Source organism: Orcinus orca, chromosome 12 (genome assembly GCF_937001465.1).
Source record: "Orcinus orca chromosome 12, mOrcOrc1.1, whole genome shotgun sequence".
Taxonomy (NCBI): Eukaryota; Metazoa; Chordata; class Mammalia; order Artiodactyla; family Delphinidae; genus Orcinus; species Orcinus orca.
The window spans coordinates 2,510,203-2,527,486 of NC_064570.1; the positions used below are offsets into that span (position 1 = coordinate 2,510,203).

At 52.2% G+C, this 17,284-nt stretch overlaps 1 protein-coding gene and 1 long non-coding RNA gene across 4 annotated transcripts in view; one reads left to right on the forward strand and one right to left on the reverse strand.

Moving 5' to 3' along the window:
• The window catches only part of RPS6KA2 (ribosomal protein S6 kinase A2), a 359,802-nt gene that overhangs the window by 124,541 nt on the left and 217,977 nt on the right, over positions 1-17,284 (forward strand). The window lies entirely within an intron of this gene.
• Positions 185-4,575, reverse strand: LOC117196262 (uncharacterized). Its single transcript, XR_004476357.2, has 3 exons — positions 4,478-4,575; positions 4,112-4,295; positions 185-2,329 (listed from the first exon to the last, which is right to left on the reverse strand). It is a non-coding gene; the product is annotated as an uncharacterized LOC117196262 (long non-coding RNA).

The window sequence follows — 17,284 nt, forward strand, 5'->3', positions numbered from 1 at the left end:
AAGTTAGTGAGGCACTGGGTGCAGTGAGCTGTTTTACCTTCCAAGTTTTCAGGAATGGATTGGCGGTGCAGGTGTGTTACTGTGAAGTATGCATCATGCAAACTCATCCGCTGAAAATAGCAAGGATTTGGGACAATGTAGGGTTGGGATAGAATACTCAAAACCTTGGAAATTTTGTAACCAGAACACTAAGCAAAAAAAAAAAAAAACCTAATTAAAGATCCTTGCACAGAAAGGGCATATGAAATTCCTAATAGATAAAGTAAGCTGCGGCACACACAGAACTTTAATCAAGAGGAAGGCAAAGGCGGCTTGATGACAGACCAGGGGAGGACGGGTGGGGGTGCCTGGCCTTGGAGACGAGGACAGAGGTGGATGGTTACAGGCAAACGCAGCGATGCCAGCAGCGGCTGTTCTGGACCACTGTCTGCGCTTGTTTCTTTTGACAAAGATCTGGAGACGCATGCAACAGACACTTTCAAGACGGAACATGTGACCAAACGGGACCAAGAGGGACAGCGTGTGGTCACAGGGCATTGTTTATAGAAGAGCGCGCCTCTGCGTCCTGCCCTGCTCACTTGTGTTAGCCTTTTGTGTTCAGTGTCGTGACTTAGAACCCTTGTGTGCCGGAGACATGGGTCCACGCCCGCTGCAGCTTTTACGTTATATTCACACCTGATCGGTCCCAACTCCATCAGTTACACGTGCATGTTATAAAACACGTGCCCCTAGCAAACCCGCTGCATTTCATCCACAGCTTGTGTATCTCTAGATGTGCTTTTTGTAGAGGGTCCAGTGGTGGGGAGATGCTGAGTATCTGCAGATGCGTCTGGAAGGAGAAACTGACCTTGAACCACCTTGGCTGCAGACTGTGTATTACTGTTCTATCTGAAGATTTCCTTGTAAGCGTGAGGGGTATTGAAGCGTCTGTTACTTACAATCTACTTGAACTTATCCTAATTATTTGGGAGATGGGGCAGTTCTTTTCCAGATGCAACACTCATATCTTATGCAAAAGCAAGTTCCAACTCCTTGATTGTGAGAAACGTGAGCCAATTTCTTCAAAAAAATGAAAATAATATCCAGAATTAATTCAAGTCCTTCTGAAGACAGCAGTTAGAGGAATTGAAAGGTGACCCTAAAATAAATGTTCCCCGAGGAAGAGATGCCAGTCTCGTCCATTCTTTTAATCAGTTACATTTCATATTCTCGTAATTTATTTCATTCTCCTTTTGTTTGCTCTTGAGTGGAAAAAATTAACACCTTAAAGCAGAAAGGTACGCATAAGGTTAATTGAATCGCAGAAAAGAAATTGGAGGCTGCCAGTTTTTCTGAATCGTAATCACAGTAAATACAGTTTTGCATTCTTCTAAACGAAACCCTGGTTCTTTGATTTCGTGTGCTATGTATTACTTTTTCTTCTATTTCTTCTGTGAAGAAATTTTGAGCAACCAAGGGGAACACTTGAGAAGAAGAGAAGATGTATTTTTAATGACGCAGGTTCTGAAAGCAATGGCGCACCCCTGATGGCCACCGTTCTCATGGGACACACTGTTGACCTGCCTGAGCTCTGATTGTGAACTCGCTCCCCTTCAAGGCTGTGTCTCTGTTTGATTAACATGGCAACTTGGTAAAATCATGTTCTCTGCTTCCTCAGGAAGTTAAAACATATATTCTTTGAACTTAAAACTGATCTCAGCTCATGTGACTTGAACCCTGTGTACGAGCTAGGGTGTCAGTCCAAAGAAAGCTGTCATCCCTCTCCTATGGCCTATGGTATAGCATAAAAAGATAATTAAGATTGAAAATGTGTCCAGTTATTCCCATAATGACATAATTGGAAAAGGGGGTTTAAATCAACGTGCGTAGCCATCGACATCCGCCGGTGAATAAGTGTTCCGTGGGTTGTAAACTTAAAATGACAACATAATTGGTAACATGGCTTCACCCGTTTTGCTTGGTGAGATGAGTCATGGTTAGAGAGCGACTAAGAAAGTTTTAGCAGATTCAGAGAGACGGATGGATGGGGGAGTCAGAACGAACGATGCTGTCCTTGCTCAGCCCCCAGCAAAAGGCCTGTGACTGCAGGGACATCCGTGGGTCGTCAGGGGAAGCCAGTAAGGAAGGAGATGGGAGCGGTTCATCGGGGGAGGTCCGAGCAGAGGTTCAGTGGACAGCTGTGTCATAGAGGACGATCTGGGTGGTCAGACGTGTCCCAGGCTCCAAGGAGGCAGGCCTTATGAAGCAGGTACTTTGACAAAGCCAGAGGGAAACAACTCCCAAGAGACATTCTCGGTGCACAATTTAGGCGACGCAACTTCACGTGATCCTAATGAAAGGGGAAAGGGAGAAATTATTTTCAAAAATCCAGTCTGATCCCACAGGTAGCTTCCCAGAGGCAGCTTGGAAAAGCACAGGTGGGAAAGGCCAGAAGCAGACACACCAGGGGGATTAAGACACATCCCTCATCACAGCATCAGAAGGAGTCAGCCCCCGCTTAGGGAACAGGCATTTTGAACCTACACGCCGTCTTATGTTTGCCCGGAACTGTAAGTGGTCAGCTGCACTCCTGCTGTGACCGTGAGAGCATGTACCTCTTACCGCTCAGCGGCCACAGTGGCGTACGAGGCAGGCACCGTAGGGCGCTTATCTCCCTTTATAAGATGAGATTACGGTTCTTGGCTTGTGGGACGCTCCCCGTGGGCTTCTCAAGGTCGCGGGGCTTGTAAGCGGCAGAGCCAGGGCTCAGAAGACCTGTTCTCAGGGCCCAAACGCTCTTGTTTTGGGGATACACAAGGTTAATAGTAATAGAGAAAGGAGTATAAAACCTCTCTTTCGAAGCTCAGTGTGGGTCCCCGTCTCCTGGTCTGGACAAGGTTCCTCACCGATTACATGTGTACATCAATTTATGAGTTTGTGAAACTGAAGGTGTCCGAAGCCGTGGATGACTAGATGAGGTCCAGGACGGACGGTGTCTACAAAGGACAGTCCACACGCATCGACGAAAGAAACAGCAACTGATTGATAAAGGCCCGGCCATCTCAGGCCGACCCCGTTTAAAGCAACAGACAGATTGTTCGGGAAGGTACGGTAGAGTCTCTGTCAAGGATGAAAGATGGAGTTAGAGCCATCGGATGAGTTTGTCAACCCCCAGGAGAGTGTGCAGCGGTCCCTGCAAGAGCCTGTGTCCCTTTGTCCCGTCACCACTCAAGGTGCAGCCTCGTCAGCCAGTTGTTACCATTCCCACACTCATGCTCTGTCTCTCCACACAGTCTCCCAAACCCAGCCTTCGGGACGTGCCTCTCCCCACCCACCCTTCCCGACTCCTAGACGCTCCTCTCGTATCCCTTCTGCTCTGTAACCGCGACCTGGCTGGTTCCTGATCCTTTGGGATCCTGTCCAGTGGAGGCCGTTTGCCCGCCCATTGCCCCTCACGCCCGAGCACTGGAGCTTGGGTCACTGTCTCCCTGCCCTTCGGGTAGCCTTCCGACCACAGCTCTTCTCTTAGCTGGAAAGCTTTTGCTCCTTTAAATCTCGCACGATCTGGCCTCACCGCCTTCCCCTCCACTCCTGGCTGTTGTCTGCCCCACTTGGTGTGGCCGTGGCGCCTTCTCTGGCCTCTTTGAGAGCACCCTCCCGTGGGGCCCTGGACATCCACACCAGGAACTCATCTCACACACACGGTCTCTTACTTCCTTTGCCCCCTCACCCCCAGTGACGTTTTCTTCTACTCCAGACCGGCCCCCTCCTCTCAACTTTGTCATGCTGGAAATTAATCAGTCTTAATTTACAAAACCATTCTGTCTGCCTCTGTTTCCTGTCCTAACTGGCCAGGTATGGGGCCACACTGTAGGTTCTCATCCTCCTGTTAAGACCTTCCAGGCCATCGATGAGTCCACCCACCTGCCCCACCAGCTCTTCCTGCTACCACTTCCCTTTCATCCAACAAGGGTCCAGCAGTTAGTCTAGTGTGATTCTCTAAAACGTCTTGTCCTGTAGCTGTTTAATTCTGTTCATCTGGGAAAAGCACAACCCTGGAAGAAGCCAGTCCTTTTCCGTCCTCCGTGTCTGTGTCTGAACTCTGACAGTAGATTACCAGGGAAACACATACCGGGTGGATCGCTACTGTAACAGCCTCATCAGCGAGCCTTTCAGGATGCCCCTTTCTTCCCAGCATGGTCCTGCGCTCACTCTGCTGTTTCTTCACGATGACTGTTTTCAACTTCCTCTGCTTGCATCAGCTGGGCCCCTATTCTGGGCACCATTCTCTCCAGTGGTTCACCCTGCTTCCTACTCTACAGAAAGAGGGAAAAAATAGAAGCCAACACTCAGAAACATCCTCAAACGCCTGCTTCTGACCCTACAGCTGATACTTGTCTATACCCAGCCCCTCCTTCTTCCCTTCCAGCAACGTTAAGAAAGTATCTTACCCCGGCTAAGGGTAATCAGGAAATTCACAAGACTGTTCAATACTCACTTCTTTTGTCTCCCTCCTTTCTCATACTGTATGTGTTCCAGTTTTGTTTAGCTCTGCCCTCGTCTTTGCTGTGTCACATTCATGCACACGTGCCTTATATATATATATATATATACACACACACACACACAGCGAGAGAGAGAGAGAGAGAGAGAGAGACAGAAGGGGATTTACTACAAGAAATTGGCTCATGTGATTACGAAGGCTGACAAGTCCCATGTCTGCAGTCAGAGCTGGAGACCCAGGAGAACCAGTGGTATACGTTCCAGTCTGAAAGCTGGCAGCCTTGACACCCAGGAAGAGCCATTGTTCCAGTTTGAGTTCAAAGGCAGGAAAAGGCTGATATCCCGGCTCCAAGGCAGCCGGGCAGGTGGAAGTCTCTCATGTTTGTTGCACTCAGGCCTTCAGCTGATGGGATGAGGCCTCCCCACATTAGGGAGGGCCATCTGCTTCACCCCGTCTGCCGGTTCAGATGTTAACCTCGTGCAGAAACTTCCCCACAAACGTGCCTAGAATAACGTGTGACCAGATTCTGGGCTTCCTCTGACCCAGTCAAGTTGACACATAAAAGTAACCATCCCAGGTGATTAGCAAATGGTAGGGCACTTGCTACGATAAGGAAAGATGGAGGAGCTGTTTGTGTTCCTGGCTGAGTCAGGGGAAAATGATGAGTTCAGTCTGGACGTGTTACTTGAGTCTCCAGGGAGATCGTGGAGTTACAGTTTCCAGCAGTGAGTGGATACGTTTGTCTGAAGCTTGGTAGATAAGTCTGGGACGGAGATAAGAATGGAGATACCATGTGAGTATAAACGGTGTGTCTCTAGCTAGCTACCCTGTCAGGTTTCTGACCGTCACCTTTGCCCTCTTGGTTTTGTCTGCCCGTCATCTGGTCCATCCCCAGTCCAGCTGATGCTCCCGCCGACGAGATCTCCACGGGCCTGCTGTTCACCACGCCCCGGCCCAGCCCCACCCGTCTGCTTCCTGCAGATGTGCCGGTACCTCTTACCCTTCTTTTCCAGCTCTTCCTGGATCAGAGTCAGTTACCACACAGAGTGTAAAACCGGAGAAAAACATTCTAATTAAAGCCCCTTAGTGGCCCCTTGCACTCAGGACAGAACCTAAAGTTCTGGAGAGGAAGGCGGGCCCCTGTCCTCCCTGGAGGCCCCTTCTCACGGGCGTTGAGTACACCAAGCTGTCTCAAGCTCGGGGGCTGTTCACGTGGGGTTGGCTGTGTTTTGATCAGGACTCCGTATTCTTTGTGTGGGTGGTTCTCTTCCCTTTTTTCTTTGCCAGGATAATACCTAACTCACCTTTTGCTTTTCATTTTCCCTGGGGCTCCCCTGTCTCTCTGGCCTGGGATGAGGCCCTCCTGTTACCTGTTCCCATGACAGCCGTACATGCACAGTTAACTATGTCGTCGTTTGTTCCGTGACTGCTCCCCCACCAGAAGGCCAGCTCCGTGAAGCCGGCCTCTCCCTGTTCACCACTGCTTCTCCAGAGGTTATTTCACAGCTTCAGGAATTAATACTGATTTCCTGAATAAATGGATATTGCGAGCAGAATTGCGTAAACACATAACACACTGATCCCATTGGTCACTAAGACCAAGCTGGAGGAAAGGTGAATTCATGAGGTGATGGAACCAGAGTCCAGACATTCTCTCCTGACGACCATGTGTTTCAGCTGTTGACGGGAAACACACCTCAAAGCTGGGATTTCCTGAGCCGCTTGATGTGTTAATGTGAGTTAATTCACGGTATCTTTTATCTTGATAGAGAAAGAGAGTCATTAATTCCTTTCAGAAATGTTATTGCAGTATTAAACAATTCCCATAACTCTTAAATTTGCCTGTGTAACTGTAGACATATATACACATGCATTTCATTTCAGAAATATTTATTGAGCAGGCAGGCTACTAGTGGGCTGTGCAATCAGTGACCACTCTCACAGCAGGCCCAGAAGTGTGTAAGTGGAGGCCCTCCTATCCCATATTTTAAAACATTTAAAAGTTGTAAGTAAGACATGTTATCTATTCCCACCTCAACAAATAGAGTTGCCAAACACCAAAATTTCAAAAAATAAGTTTAAAACTATGCGTTATCTATGATTGAAAATCAATAAAATACCCATAATGACTAAATTTAAATATTCATCTCTGGTTGGTGACAGGCTAATGACAGTTGGATGAGTAATAAAATTAAAGCATACATAATGTACAAAATATGTTATTCCATACATTTTATTTTTCTTCCCTTAAATTCAGCAAAATTAACTAATTATGCTGTTGTAATCAGCTTTTTCACATACACTGTGCTTTATGAGCAGTAATGTCAACTTACATAACCTTTTCTGAGTCAGCGTACTTAACTTTTTATTCATTTAATTTTAGAAAACTTTAATTCTGCCAAAAGCAACTGAAATCATCCATAAAATTCTTTAAGGCGTATTTAGCTTTAGATATAAACTGAGAATTTTGTATATCCTGCTCCACCTTTGTAATGAGGTCTCATAACTTTGTTACCAGAAAAAATTTTACAGAACGTTGTATTTCATCACATAAATTGATGTCACTCATATCGCTATTTTTACCGTTTCTTAGAGGAGCCTCTGGTTCCCTTAGAGTAGCCTCTGGTTCCACACAGTGGAGGTGAAAGAGTCAGCAGCACGTTCATGCGTGTGTACGGATGTTTAGGGGAACAGGTACACATTCAGGAAGGATGTGAATTGTTGAATATTGTAAAATCTTCCTCAGCTGCCCCTCGCAAGTTTTGCAGATCCCACAGTGCTTCTTAAATCGTGCATCGGCACGTGAAGAGAAGCGAGAAAACGTGCAGGTGGCACCAGTGGGAAGGGCGTCCACACTGAGAGCGGGCTTGACTCGCCTTCTCTAGCTCGGTGCGGCCCGTCCACACCCGCACCGTGGACCGTGACCGTCTGTCTGTCTGCCTGTCTCCCAGGTCACCTCACTCACCCTCACCCACCTTCGTGGGGTTTGACTGTGCGGCTGGGAGTTTGGAATAGCAGTTCCTGGATCCTGAGCAGAGCTGGTCACGACCCCGACCCCTCGGGGCGTGGGTTGTGCTGAGATCGTGAAGGCGAGGACCCCTGAAGCGCGGGCCCAGGCTCTGGGTCTGGGGGTGCGACTGTCCTCATGAGGGCAAGTAAGGTACCCCCCGGCCCGCAGGGCCCTGCGGGCCGGGGGCGACAGAGCAGGACGCGGCTGTGTGCGGGCAGGGTGGCCCAGAGTGCTCTGGAAGCGCGGAGGGTGGGTCAGAGATGCCCCCTGAGAGCGGAACGGCGGAGCCAGCGTCCGGGCTGACGGCGCCGAGCCGAGGAGGGGGTGGGTGAGGCCGGGCCGGCAGAGCGGGAGAGCAGGTCGGGCCTCGGGCGCCATCTCAGGGGTTTGGGCTCCTCCCTGAGGATGACGAGGGTCCTGGAGGATTTGAGGTTCTCATTTTAGAGTCGGTCTAGATGCTCCATGCAGAATGGGTTGAGACGGAACTGGACCTGGAGGGCCCGGGCGGGGCCGGGGGTGGTGATGCTGCAGGAACCCAGGGAACCCGCCGGGGGGCCGAGGCTGGCGATACAAAGATAGGGCGGAGAGACGGGTCAGTGTGGGGAACAGAAACCACTTCCCCTTTTCTGTCCTGCGTCACTGGGTGGAGGACGTGCCGTCGCTGGGACCATGTCCTGTGCAAGCAGGGAGGGGGTGGGGAAGGAGTTCCGTGTGGATGTCCGGAACTGCGTTGCCTGCTGGACGCCCAGAGGACCTGTTCAGCGGGTGGTAGGTGCCGGGTTCTGCAGCTCAGGAGTAGGTGTCGGCTCGAGACCTCGCTTGGATCTTGCAGTCTGTGCGTGATGTTTAGAGCCGTGGGTAGAAGCCAGCCCCGCCTTCCTGGGGCCTGGAATTACAGCCTCAGCGACAGCAGCCAACAGTGTCCCCTGCCATTTACCCTGGCCACACACATCGCAGATAATGGGAGGTGGAGGCCCACGCCGCCAGCCTTGGCACTGGCAGTTTCAAAGATCTTTTCATTTGATCAGGAACTCCATCCTCATCTCTTCCACGTTACTGGAAATCTCTGCACAGTGCAACAGTTACCGAGTCTAGTCACCACGATGCTGACTTCACTGTACTGGAAGACGATGGGTGGACAGAGGGGTGATTCCTAGCGACACGGGAAAAAAAAGCAGACGAAATTCTCCCGCTCTTCTGAGACCCAGGTGATCTCTTCACCAGGAAACAAACACGTGGTTTCTGTGTAGCTCTGATCTGCCCAGTGGAATTCTTTCCCAAGCCTTTAGTCTCCACGTGGTAGATAAACGACATGTGGGCAGTGGAGAGCATTTGGACGGGCCTCCCTGGGAGAGTTATGGGCACAAGGGTGCTCTCTACCTTCTAGTTAAAGATGATCCTTGTTAAAGAAATTTCCGAGGAACAGCAAATCCAGGTAACGCACAATAGAGACATTTCTTGATTTTGTCATTCAGCAGAATGGTGAGACTCATAATTAAGTGAGGGAAGAATGTCCTTGCAGGGAGGACGGAGAGACACTTATAACTAAGGTCATGTGAACTGAGGTTCCGGCCCCATCGCTCAGCAAACCAGGCCAGTAACCTTTGACTAAGAGGTGTGTCAGCCAGAGCATGATGGGTGGAGTTTATTTTGTACGAATTGCCTTTATTTTGCTACTTTCCCCCAAAATTGCTAACCCCAATTCAGCCGCTCTTGGGAAGGCACAGAACAAAAATCGAGCGTCTGTGGCAGGGATTTGAAGTTGGTGGACGTGCTGTACTAACGGGGAAACAGAACAACGCCGCCTCGCCGCTGTAGACTTTTTGAACGACATCATTACAGAACTGCTGGGAACATGGTGTGAATAATCTGAGTCTACTTCAGCTACTCGTGGCTACAGATTGGGAGAGAGGTTCTGATTTAGGACCGTAAGGAGAACAGCCTGGACACGAGGAACAGAGAATCCTCTTTGTGGCTTTGTGGTCAAGCTGTGTGGCCTCGGACGTAGTTCTCCCAGTGTTAAATTTCTTCCGGACAGGACCTACCCAGGGTGCAAGGAGGTCAGAGTTTCAAAATGACATCAACAGAGTCTCCAAGGAAAAAAACGCATAAAAACAGTATCAACAATGCCGTTAAGAATCCCTTTCTTGGAGACCACTTTGCAGCCTTCCAGGTGAGCGGAGGGACCACAGCACTGCACGTGGCCGTGAGGCCAATGCCCGCGGCTCTGTGCCGCCCTGTCACCTTTTGGCTGCACGACAGTGGCTGGCTCAAGACAGGCAGGCTTGCAGCAGAACAGGTGGCCAAGCTTGGAAAGCTTGCCACCCACGGAAATAGCAGACCCTATATTAAGTAAATGGCCCCAAGGCGCTCGATTAAGTCAGTTACTAAAAGTGGTTCTGACTTACCCTCGCCCCAAGGAAGCGGAGCTATGTCCTCGCCCCCTTTTCGGGTGACGAACCTGCCTGAATGTTTACAAACTTCTCTTGGAGGTTTGCTCTCTGACACATGGATGAGTAAGAGCCTCGATGCCTGGAGAGGAAGGCTGCTTGGTTCCCCGGCCATAACTGACGTCATTTCTCATTAGGGGTCATGCTCTCCTGCCTCCACCAAGCCTTCTCCAGATTCTGTGGGGCACTGTTAGTAAGTACCTTGGCTTACGTTTCTACAGAGCCCTTTGGAGTGTGCAGGGCTTTCTTTTCAACACGGTCCCCAGTCCTATGTGGAAGTCAACTGGCCAGTCACTTAGGTAGTGAGTTTTTCAAAGTCATGCATGACATTTGTAACCCTTTTTCCCCCCTCTCTCCTTATTTTCGTTAATGTCAGACTTCGAGTATGATTTTTTAAACATTCACTTTTCTCATTTTTGTCTTCATTTGGGTCCCATCTCGTTCTCTTTTATTTCTGTTTGCCTTTCAGTTTGGGCTCGCAGAAGCGCCCCTTTCTGCAGAGCAGGTGCTCTTTCTCCTGTTACTTAATCTCGTTCTTGAGTTTGCTGAAGTTCATCTTGTCCCGTGTGTCTCTGCACGGGTTCTGCTCACAGGGCTGCGTGCCTACGGGGGACATCCCTGTGGTTTCTTTACAGTGAGGGATGATTTCAGTTTATCTGAAGCCTCAGTACTAGCCAGTGGGAGAGCGGTGTTTTCTTTTCTGTTTCTCGCGTACTTCTTCTCTCCATCTTTCCTTTGTCTTTTTCTCCTGATTTTATTCTACGTTCCTCCTTTTCCTCCCTATACTTCCTTCCCTAAGGCAGCAGGTGCTGCTGGGAGGGTGACGGTCAGCTGGGAGGTGGGATCCTTGTCCTGGGCCTGGTCTGTGGGACTTTGTCTCAAGGACCCTCACTCCCATCTCTCTGTTACCCCTCTAGAATGTTGTCCGATTTAATTGCATCTTTGCTAATTTGTAGTTGTTTTCCCCCAGCACGGGATACCCTGTCCCGTTACTGATCCCAGATAAAGGGGATGATTTTAATCGATGGACAGTGCTTCACTGAGCATCGAGAATGCTGCCGCGGCCTGTGGCCTGGGTAGCCTCCTTCCAGCCTACTGTGCTTCTTCTTTTCTAGTCTGTGGATAAGTAAGTAATTACCTGAGTAAATGCCTGAAATGTACTGAGCACGGTTCTTTGGAATGTGCCTTCGGTCCTTTTGAGGATAAGCTGTTTAGATAGGGGTCCTTAGAAACTGTTCCATCCCTTGTGTGTCACGCACATGGTGGTGTGAATGGAGGGTGCAGACAGACTCCGGAGTCCGGTGCGTGCCGTGGTTAGGAAAGCCTCACGGAGAGGGTCAGGCCTCGCTGGGCCCTGCAGGGCTGAAGGCGTCCAGAGGGGACACTGGCTGAGAGCCCTGCGCCCTGGAGGACTGGGGATGGGGGTGCAACGTGGGAGCGATGAGTGCAGCGGGCCACGGGGAGAGGGAGGCGTCTGAGCGGCCGGCCCAGAGCAGAGGTGTCTGGGGACGTTGGTCGGGCAGGTGTCACGCTGGACCGTTCTGTGTCCCAGAGCAGGTTTGATTAGTTGCTCTGGATACATCGAACACATTTGTGTGAGAGCCTCGGACAGAGGCCTCTGCGGCTCCAACAGTGGAGCTAACGACGGGTGTGGAGCTGGGAGGTGACCAAGGGCAGGGGGGTCCTGACCGGGACTGTTGCATCTGGGGGTCAGGGATGTACAGCTTCTCGCCTTTATCTTCCCCCCTCCACTCCCACCATGGGCTTTCCCTGGACAGGCCACCTCCTGGGGCCCTCGTGGGAAGGGATGTGGTCAGGACCCCTGGCTGCGCCAGCAAGATTGGGGACCTCGGAGATGCTGGTGGTCCCACTCCAACTTCCTGTCAGTCAACTTGGAGGGAGAATACCAACCTGGCGGGTGGCTTCACCGTTCACGGCCTCCTTCTGCAGTGTGGGGCGCCCTCCCAGCAAACTGCCCCGGGATCTGGGCTCAGCCCCGGGCAGTGAAGGCCCGGCAGGTGCCGGCTTCCTGAGTTACAGGTGGACAGTTTTGTTCAGAGGTGCCAAATATTTGCATCGGGACTGTGTGGGGGGCACTTATTTAAATGAACTTATTTACAAAACAGAAAGAGACAGACGTAGAAAACAAATTTATGGTTACCAGAGGGTAAAGGGGGGAGGGATAAATTAGGAGTCTGGGATTAACATATACACATGACTGTATATAAAATAGATAAAGAACACGGACCTACTGTACAGCACAGGGAACTCTATTCAGTATTTTGTAATACCTATAAAGGAAAAGAATCTGAAAAAGAATGGATATATGTGTGTATAAATGAATCACTTTGCTGTAGATCTGAAACTCATGTGATACTGTAAATCAGCTATACTTCACTTTAAAAAAATGGTTGTTGGATATTGTCTAATGCCTGTTAGCATCCGAGGATCTGGAAACAATAAACGCATGAGGCGGCTATAGCAGCTGAAATGGTTGCATCTACTGCCCACCCCTGTCCTGTGGGGTCCGCCCAGCTGGTCCAGGGCTGCGGCGGCAGCAGGAACGTTCTGACCCGGGAGGAGCACTCTGGGACCTAAGTGGTGGGACTGGCGCGGCTCAAACCCGACCTCCTCCCCTCGGCATCCTTTACTCGCTCATCCAAGGAGATGGTTACTGTTTTTCACATGGTGCCTGTATTTTTGCTCTTTTCGTCAGACTGGGGGGACACACGCACACATACCCGTGGCGGGGCGCTCAGAGGTCTGCGTCAGAGGTTTCCTTGAAATTGTCACCATCTCTGCTCTCAATCCCAGGTGCCCAGGTTTGAGTGTCTCTTCCTGTGAATTCGGACATGAATTCTGCTTGCAGAAGGGGAACCAGTCCTTCTACAGTAGAAGAAACAGTGTAAATTCATACAGAAGCGTGAGGGACCTGGGGTTGGGAAACCGGTGGTTTATGGCATGAGGTTTTTAGGGCAGCAGCCTCGAGTACCCAGAGTGAGGTCGGGGGCCGGCACTGGTCCCGGCTGGTCTTGCACGGAGCCGAGAGGAAGGTGGCTTTAGGGGCTGCCTTTGGGTGGAGCCTGGTTCCGTTTAAGTGGTTGCAGTTGTTTGGACTGAAGAAAGGGAAAGGTATCTCTACTCAGCTGAAGTGCTTCACTTCCATTCAGAGGACGGCCAGGCAGAGGCCCTTTCTCAGGAAATGTGGTCATTTGACAGAAACGGCCAAGGTGAAAAGCAGGCCCGTTAGGCAGCTGCGTCTTGCAGAAACAGATGCTGCCCGAGCCCCGTGGGCAAAGGGACCCTTTCTCCCCAGAAGGAGCTGAGCCCGGCGACTACTGGGGAAAGGCGGCCTGAGATGGTGATGGGAAGGGACAGCACCCCGTGGCGTCACGGACGGAGGTACACGCACCTCTGGGCTGCGTCTGCCCTCCACGTGCTGGCAAACGCGCTCCTTGTTTCCCGAGCCCGGGCTCTGCTCCCCGATGAGTGAGCTTTTCTGAGCAGGGGGGACGGTGCAGATGAGGAGAAGGGAAGGTTCCGGGCCAGGAGAGGCGGGCGCGCCATGAGTCGGGGTCTTGGGGGCAGCGGTTGGGATCTGCTGGAGGGACGGCTGCCGTCAGGGCACAGCGTGTGCTGGGGCAGGTGGACGGCCTGGGGTTTATTCCTTCCTGTGTCCCTGGAGTCGCACTCTGTCTGTACACCCCATGGATTTGGGGGTCTTCCTTTGTCTTTGGCCTCCACCTTGAAGGGGTTCCCTTTGCACCATGAGCCCTTATCTGCTTACTGGGGGTTACGCCGAGGTTTTCCTGATGGTCATGACTTCCTGGGGCTCTGGTGTGCGTGGGTGTGCAGGTGTGTGCACGTATGCATGGGGCTGACCTGTGGCTCCCACTCCCTGATCCCTGCGCTGGTCCATTTCCTCTCCACCTTTCAGCTCCGACCTTGCTCCCATAGCTGCCATGACAAATATGTTCTCACCCCGGGTCTCTCCCTAATTCACCGACTCCGTGATGTTAACACAGCCAGTCAAACTCTTTGGACCTTAGGTTTTAAATCTGGAAAGTGAAGTTGGGGTAGAATCCAAGGTTCTTATTTTTATTGATGGATAGTTGATTTAGAATATTCTCTTAGATCTGGGGGTACAGCATAGTGATTTGGGTTTTTTGCAGATTATATTCCAGTATAGGTTATTACAAGATATCAGGTATAATTCCCTGTGCTATGCAATAGGTCCTCGTTGCTTAGGGATCTAAAATTCTCACTCCCCGATTAAAAGTTTGCCAAGTGCATCCCACCTAATAATTCATTTACTCTTCGTAATTCTTGGGGCCTCCCCTGCACAGTTACTATCCCATTTTACAGGTGAGGTGCTTATATGTGAGTATGTTGGTGGGTATAAAGCTGTCCCCAAGCTCTCCTTGCATTCAGGATCGCGTCGGGCAGCTGACCTGGGCGTTTGCTCAGCTCCGCACACACCTGTGTTCTCCTCTGTCACCCCGGCTCCACTCGGCCAGCCTCACCCACACCTTCCCCTGCCCAGGTGTCACGTCACTGTGTGCCCTTGGTTAGCTGTCTTTCTTCCCTAGAAATTTATCAGTGGTGATGAATTGCTTCTGCCGTTTCCTGAGTTTCCATGAGTGGACGTGGCGAGGCTACCCAAGTGCTGACCTGGGCCGCGGGGTCCTCATCGCTGGCCTCTCCGGGAGTCCTGCCCTCCGCAGGGGTGTGGCTCGCGTGTGGGAACATGACCCCCTAGCGGGGACCTTGCGGGTGAGAGAGCAGAGCCTCCCCCCTCTGGCCCCGGGCCCCTGTGGCGCAGTGGGTCCACCAGGTGCGGACGCAGACTCAGCTCCTTTTCAGATCGACCCGGATGTCCCAACGCGCAGCTTTTTTGGGGAGCAGGGAAGACAGGCCCAAGGTTCTGGGGGGCAGGTGGAGAAGGAGAAAGACTACACCCCCCGTCTCACAGGAAACCCAGAAATCCTGCTGCATCTTCTACCTCCAGACACTCCCGCCCTGCCCGGGCCTTCCCGCCCCCAACGCACAGCCTTCCCACCCAAGCCCAGGCCCAGCGGCCCCTGCTCGAATCCCCCCCCCCACCTCCCCCCCTTCCCCCTCCCTCCTCTCCCCTGTCTCCCTGCCATCAAATTCCAGTCCCACCCGACCGGGAAGCAGAGCTACTCTGCTTGCCCAGCTCTTCCCAAGCTGGGAGGTCCGGACTGGTGATGAACCCCTCCGGTCAACGGAACCCTCCCAGTGCAGGCCGGAGCCTTGGTCGTGAGCACACACGCAGTGCGAGAGCAGTTCTGGGGAACACGGTTACTTGCGGCTGTGCTCACTGTCTGACAAACCCTGATAGCGTCTCACACAGGGCGGTGTCCGCGAGCCACTGCCGCTTGCTCAGAGACGATGCTGGGCCTTCTTTAAACATTCCCAAATTTAATTTGTTTGAACATTCTGTGTTTGCTGTTCAGCACAGAAAATCAAAGTCTAACAAGCTCCATCTGGGCAAATATAGATGATTGGAGACATGCAATCCAAATAATGCGGTGAGCTGTCTTCATGGAGAAACAAATACGACGGCATCAGATGGACACCAGCAGTTCTGTAAAATTTCTTAGCAAACTCTTCTTCCTCGAAACCACCTGTTTTTCTTCAGTTTTAGTGGCAGGAAATTCCACTGCCTCTGCGGGTCTGGCCCTGACTCCCAAGCCCCTGGAGGGATGCCCCAGGACGGGAAGGGGCTGCTGCCACTCTTTCAGGAATGAGTATTTCAACAGCACCAATTTACCCTCCATAATAGTGGTTTGTACCGTCAAGCACATGAGTATGTAACTGTCCAGCGCGGTTCACAGCTTCACGTTCCCCGTCTGAACGTTGGGCCTGAAGCGGGTGCCTGCCTCTCAGCCCGAGGTCAAGGTCAGGTGAGGTCAGGCAGGGCCAGCGGTCACCTCTGCTCTGCATACAGTAGGCGTTAAGCACGCAGAGCTGTTGTGATTAGGGGCTATCACGTTGTCAGAGGTGGTGGAAGCGGGAGGGGGGAGGGGAGGACCACGAAGCTGCGCTTCCGTTTCTCTGGCCTCGAGCAGTTGTGGGCAGAAGTGCAGGTGGCCAGAGACTTGGCCCATTTCCTCTCTTCCACGTGGGTTGTTCCAACAGCACGGGGAAGGGCTGCTGTAACCGTGACCTGCAGCTGCATCTCGCACTGGACTCGGTCCTTCCCGGCTTGTCCTGGGGCCTGACTCTGCCACCACTGATGAAGGAGCCCCACAAAGACGAATGAGCACCCACCGCAGAGACGCAAAGATGAACACAGGGCCCTCAGCTGGACTGAAAGCGTTGCCACAGATGCTGTGGAAAGGCAGATGAAAGACGTGTAATCTAGGGCAGTCAAGGCAGGCTTCCTGGAAGAAGTGGCGAGTTCCACAGGAGAAACAGGCTGGGCCAGCGGAGGCAGAAAGGAGGGCACACAGGCTGGGGCACAAAGGGCTGTGGGTGCGCCTGAGTCTGCAGGCAGAGGACAGGCTGCAGGGCGTGGTGTGTGCTGGGCGGGGTTTATCCTGAATGACCCGAAGGTAGAGAGGAGGGCAGAGGCTGAGGGTCTTTCCACTCTGGATCCAGTAGCTGAGGCAGGAGGGGCGGGAGCACAGTGATGGAAGTGACCAGGGCATCATCGTCCCCGCAGCCCTCAGAGTCCCTCCGTCCTCGCGCCCATGCATTTGTGCCAGTGCTTAAAGCCTCTGTGAGCATCTTCACACTGCTGCCTGCTGCAAGGGGCTAAGCAGGAGGCCCTGGCGGGCCGGAGGCTGCTGCCCAGCACCAACATCTCCCCGCCCCCAGCATCCTTTTTGGGAAACAAATCGAGCTGTTTGGGGGAAAGTGTTTGATAAACGTTCATGCTGAGAGGTGAAGCTGCTGAGGGCTTGTGGGGTCCCTGGGCCCTCTGGGGCAGGCAGCCGCGAGACCCCAGCTCTGCCTGGGAGGGTTACCTGGCCCTCGGTGTCTACACAGCTGGATGACAAGACCTCCTAATAGACTCACTCGTCCCCCTAGTTTGTTGCCGGACGTGTGGGACTGATGGTGCAAGGTGGGGTTCGGGCTCTGGAACCCTTTGCTGTGAACCCCAGTGGGCTCTGGGTCTCGATGCAGCAGAAGCTCGCGGGGAGCAGAGGGGACACTGTGTCGCTGGATGCCTGCGGCCCGTCTGGGTCTGACCCCGAGAGGCCAGGTGGTGGCCGACGCTCCCCAGACCCCTCTCTGGCTCAGTCTGTGGCTGGTGTGGGGACTGGCTCCGCTGTCTAAGCCGTGGGTTTCCACCCCTCAGGGTTCAAGGCTCTG